This window comes from Cyprinodon tularosa, unplaced genomic scaffold, assembly GCF_016077235.1.
Source record: "Cyprinodon tularosa strain WSP-4 unplaced genomic scaffold, ASM1607723v1 ctg126, whole genome shotgun sequence".
NCBI classification, from domain to species: Eukaryota; Metazoa; Chordata; class Actinopteri; order Cyprinodontiformes; family Cyprinodontidae; genus Cyprinodon; species Cyprinodon tularosa.
In genome coordinates, this window is record NW_024038070.1 from 808,060 (window position 1) to 814,059 (window position 6,000).

Genomic DNA, 6,000 nt, shown 5'->3' on the forward strand with positions numbered 1-6,000 from the left:
CTGAAAAAAGGGCCCAAACTCAAACAGACAGAACGTCATATGCAAGGTCAAACCATTCAGATAAAAAAAGTACATCCCAATTTCACAGACGGCTCTGTCTCACTTTAATCCAATGTTATTTACTCATAAGTCATAATTAATTGCGTCATGAGCTTTCTTGATGTCAACACACAAATAGCAATTTTCCTTTTATCAATCTTGGTTATTCCCTCTACTAGAGTTTGATTGCTCAGTTGATGTGTTTCTAAGAATAATTCTAGTCTTTTTTTTTTTAAAGTTTATCAAATATTTTACAAAATATTTGATAAACTGTGGCATAATAGAGACTTGTCCATAGTTAAGTCTGTAGGAAGTCCTTACACCGGCTGTATTTGCTCTGTCTTGGCTATATTTTCTCTACATACAAATGTGTAGTGTGTTAAATATGTAAAATAGGTTCAGATTTATAAAATATATCATTTTAAGCTTTTTCTGCAGTGTCATGTTAATTCCATGTTAGTAGATGTTTTATTCTAACATGTTTCTGTTCCTGTCACAGAGAAAAATTTTGCTAGGATTTAACTTATTGTTTTATTTAAATATTGATTGTTGTTTGTTTTGGCCATAAATTTAGATTTCATAAAATTATAAAAGTTGTATGCATTCTCAGTTTTATAATAACCTTCAGTATTTTTTCAACAAAATAAATGTTTGTGGCTTAATTGCACAATAAAGCTTGCTCTTGAAATTAAAAAGCCTTAAAAAACTTAAAAATAAAAAATTGTAAAGTACTGCAAATTATCACAGACCAGGTTCCTTGAAAGTAAAAAAATGCAAATATAAAAAAAATATATTCAAGTTTTATTAAAGTTTTATGCCAATAGATCTTTGGAGGGGAAAGTGCTGCTATATGGATATTTATAAAGCTCTTATCTTAATTGTGCCTATTATCAGTAGTTCAGGCAGTGTAAACATATCTATTATCGTTTGGTATCTAATTTCATACAATAACCCACATCAATAAAAAAAAAAAAAATGCTAATAAACTACTGTTAGTCCACCAGGAGGCACACCATCAGCGTTTCAAATCCAGGAAGTGGGACAAACCTTTCTAGCATGAGGCTGTGGTTACATACAGGGCCCTACCTGAACTTGCTCAAAATGCAACTCCACACGTGGCCACATTATCAACCTCCCTGGAGGTTATGGCAAGGCCGAGCTGTGACGCCAGCACATCAAAGGACAGCGCCAGTTCAAAGCAGTCTGCAATTTCAGAGCAGTAAAAGCAAGAGAACAGAAGCAGAGAATAGAGCCACAGGTGGGCGCATTCTGTTTAGCCTGCCTCAGCCGTCGCACGCATTTTTTACTTCCTACTGATGATAGATGATTGCTCGCCTTAAACCCCAGGTTCTCCATCTTCTTGCAGGCTTCCAAACTTTCATTTATATGTACTACTTGTTAAGGGTTATAACTTGTCCTTTCCTGACTTATTGTGATTGTGTTTTGTGATTTCTTAGTCATCCTTTGATCCTGTATAGTATCCCAAACACACACCTCAGCACCTTAATCCTGCTGAAGAGTGGCATTTGTTTACCAGTGCCAGGGCTGCCTGGGATGCCTGCAAGGATAGAGGGAGGGGGGGAGAACCAGAGGCTGACAGGGAGGGGAAAGGCAAAAAAATGGTGGCAAGGGGCGAAGGGGTGCGTCTCCAAGGCAACTGTGTTTTTGTTAGCGCTTGTGAGTCAGACAAGCGGTGAGTCACAGTCAGGAAGAAACTCACACAGTCGCATTCATACTCACTCCACACTCAGTCAAAGAGATGCCAAATAAGGACAGCTACATGCAAAAGAACTGGGCAAGTAGGTAGGGAAAAAACTAGGAGGGAAGGACATGGATAATTAGCTGAAATTAAGAGGAAAATAACTAGGGAAGCATACGGGAAAGATAAGATTCAAATAAAAGGTGTGGAAAAGTGAGATAGAGGATCCAAAGCAAATAGGAACCGTGGATCCAGTGGGCACGAGTACAGGCACATTTGCTCTCTGAGAAGCAGCCATCATAAGGGTGGGGAAGAGGAAACGCTCAGAGCCACACCCAGTTTGTGCACACCTTGGATTAACTTGCTAAGCCGCCAATTTATTGTCTGATGCATACACAGGCCACCTTGCTCCGTGGCAAACATTGCAATATTTGACATCAATACATTTAAAAAAAATGTTTTCACACCTTTTTTAGTCTTTAGACTACATATGCAGCAGTGCTTTCATTTTGAGAAAACGGCCTGATGATTGTACTGGTGTTCATCACTTCTGGGGTCTGTGACTGGTTTATATTGCCGCAGCTGCTTGGTTGTTGTTCCAGTATATAAAAAAAAGGCCTGTAGGGCGCAGAGATGACTGGATTTGTTTTTACAAATGAGTCTGCAGGTTTAGTTTTGTGTTGGCTGCATGTTCATACATCATCTAGACTTTGGCTTATTATCCAATCACACCCTGAATGTGTGTTTTGGCGTCCACTGGCCCCACCCGAGTGGTAGAAAATAGCCCACACACACACACACACACACACACACATATCCTTTTTCTTTCCCAGCAAACGTGTCTGAATGTTTTGTTTTTTTTCCTGTTTTTTAAAAAGTTGACCAATTGCCAGTTCTCAACGCTCTAAGTTGTTGACTGCAAAGATTCTTTCTTGTCTCAGGCATCTTTTAATTCAGTTCAGACCCAAATCTCCAGTATAATTTACAATAGTACAGTATGTTCTTTGAATCAGGTACTCAAATAAGCTGTTGCAAAATCTGGAACTTTCCCCCTGTTTGCGCTCTCTTTCTATACCTCTCTGACGGCTGAAGTTCAGCTCAGCGCAGCCAATCAGAGAGTCAAGCTGATGATCATTCCTGTCAAGTTTATCTAAACACAGATAGCACACTAGAAATATCACCTGTTCTCTAACGGCTGTGGGCCGTTGCATTCCTTTCCTTTCTTTTCTATTCTTGAACTGTGGCTGATAAAAAAGTTGATAAGGCAACTAAAAAAAGTATTCAAACCCCCTGAACTATTTCACAGGGGATTTATTTCATAGCTCAACTCAAACAATGCATTTAAAAGATCGAAGAAATGGAAAATAAAGGAGCTTTATGTGTTTTCAACAAACGATAACCTGAAGGAGGGGAATGCATTTGCACATTTGTATTAAATTGAGTTCAATCGATGTCCTTCAGAATCCACCTAAAATTAAAATTATTTTTTTGTGTCCTTTCCTAATATATAAGGAGAACATTATTAAGGGTGTGACTACCTTAATATTCTTCACAGGATATTTCCATTGACAAAAACAATAATATAGATCTTGTTGTGTAGAGGACACAAGATGTGTGACATTTGAATTTAGCCCTGTTTATTTACTATGATTCCTTTAAACTGTTGCCACAGAACTCTGTTACTTAGTGAATAGATTTAACCTCTGTGTAATTTAATCTCTGTATGAGTTTGGGTGATTTAAAGCATTTCCTTATTTTGCCTTTGTGAACAAGAAATATCAGCTCATGAGCAATATTTCAAGCTTTGAACATTTCCCAGAACACAGCTCATGCAGTCATTTACAAATGGGACCAGTTTTGGAGGAAGGCAAATTTACCAGGAAAGCCGCATCAACACTGTAAAAAAAAAAAAAAAAAAAAAAAAAAAAAAAAAAAACCTTGTTAAACTTAGGGACAGTAATTTAAGCTTGTTCAGAAAGCCAGTATATTTACCGTAGTTGTAATCTTAACATTATTGAATTAGTTACCAGTATTTATACATTTGACTTTCTGGTTAATCCAACAGGTGAAAGCTCTGCAAACTTCTGCGTTTAATATGTGAAATGCAGGAAAAACAACTTTTTGATTAGGCTTTGGTGTTCTTTTAATGTTCAATTTAACAACACAAACTACTGCTAAAAAGATGGTGGTATTCAGAATAACATCATATGTTCTGTTAAGTTACAATAAAGATTCTTATCTAGATCTACGACTTAGAGTTAAGTTACCACTAGTCAGGTTTTGGGACTGCCATTGTTAGTGGTTAGAGAGCAGAGCATTTGATTCTTAAAGTGACCACAAAGAGTGGGGGCTGTCCCTTGAACAAGAAGGGTTCAATCAAAATACTGATGACTAAGTTCTTTGGTGAGGGACAATAATCTCAAACAAGGGCGTAGGTTTGATTTGAACTTTGGTAGGGACACTATTGGTCTGGTGTCATTGGTGCTATGCAATATGCCCTTTTTTATGCTCGATGTGAGCATCCGTACTGAGAAGAGGAATTCATTGTTAAAAGAGAAAAGCATCATTTTGCTCCATTAATAAAAATTTTATAAGCTCTACACTCATTAGATGCTGTTTATTAATGTTTGAAGTATCAGCGGCTCTGATGAATGTGGAATTAGGACTGTTTTCCACTTTGAAAACGGTTTCATTTGAACGACTAAGAAAGAAGGTAAATACAGGATTTTCTTCTGAAGATATAGAATTGTGCAGAGTTAAACCCCACTCTAATATTTGTACCTACTATTCTCTCTCTGTATCAAGCAAAATAATAAATTCATTAAAATATTAACTTCACTATAAAAGTTGAACATGTGGGCTGTAGTTATAGCCAATTTCATGTATTTCATCTGGGGCTGAAAAAAATGAATCATATTAATTGATTATTTCAATAATCGTCAACTAATTTAGTGAGTGATTCATCATTAACTGGAGTATAGAAACTTTAAAACATACAGTAATATAAATGTAAAATGTGCCTTTCCCCACAGAGCAACCCACTTAGATCAGTTATTATTTCAAAATTGTAAAAATAAAAACAAAAAAATGAAAACTGTAATATCAACTTAATATCGGTAAAAAGGAAACCCTCACATTTTCTGTTTTAGTTGGCTGTGGCTAAGAATCAGAAATGTTGATGGCTTACAGCCTTTATTTGCCCATTTTTCCAGCAGTCTTCAGAACTCCTGGCTGACTCAGAATATTTCGTTTTATAAAAGAAAAAAAAAAGGTTTTTGTTTTTTAGTGTACATGATATTAATAATTTTTTTATTGGGACTTGTTTTGTAGCCTAATATTAATTGTAGTAACCGCTGTATTCTAGTGTGAATACATTTTCAATGTTGTGCTCCAAGCACACGCGGACTAGAAAACAGCCAATCAGAGAGAGAGAAGGCGGAACTTAAGGCAGAACAACCAATGAGAGTTGAGTTAAACAGCGCAGCACAGTTCCAAGCGCTGCTGCGTGAAAGGGACAGGAGAGACCAGGCAGAGGAGCTGCGAGAGGAAAAGAAGCCACTGCTGCAACAACTACTGCTGGAAATTATAAACATGTTGCTCACATCCAATTATTGGTAGGGACAATTAGGTCGGTTCAAAATTTTGGTAGGGACATGTCCCTATGGTCCCTATGCAAACCTACGCCCATGATCTCAAATAAAAAATAAGGATTCTTAAGTAAGAAGTTTAAGATTTGTGGGTAAATATTTTTCTAAGTCGCCAGAACCTTCAAATGTTTTGGAAATTTAGCGTATTCCAAGTTACAATAACATAGGGTTCAAAGTTTGGCAAACCAGATTCCCAAACCTAAAATTTTACAACAGTTTGCTGCCTTCAAATTTTGAGTTCTGCAAACATTTATTTTTTTTAATTGTGTCTTCCTTATTAGAAGAGCCATAAGGTCAAAGGCTTGTTTGGATCAAGGGTTTTAAAGCAGGACAGAACTTTTGTAACCAAATGCAACAAGTTCAAACACACAGGCACGGCTTAACGCCCTGAAGTGTCACCTGGTGACACTTCCGACAATAAAAGACAATAAAAGGGACATAAGTGTCTGCCTCTTCCGATGTCTTTTACTCCAGAGATATGGTTTTATATAAAAACAGGCAAACAAAACTCGAGTGAAAAGAAGCAAGAACTGGGTCTGCTTGTTACAAACCATATAGGAGATTCGGCCTGTATGTAGAGGAAAGCACTCTGGTCAGAAAAAAAACCGAACAAAA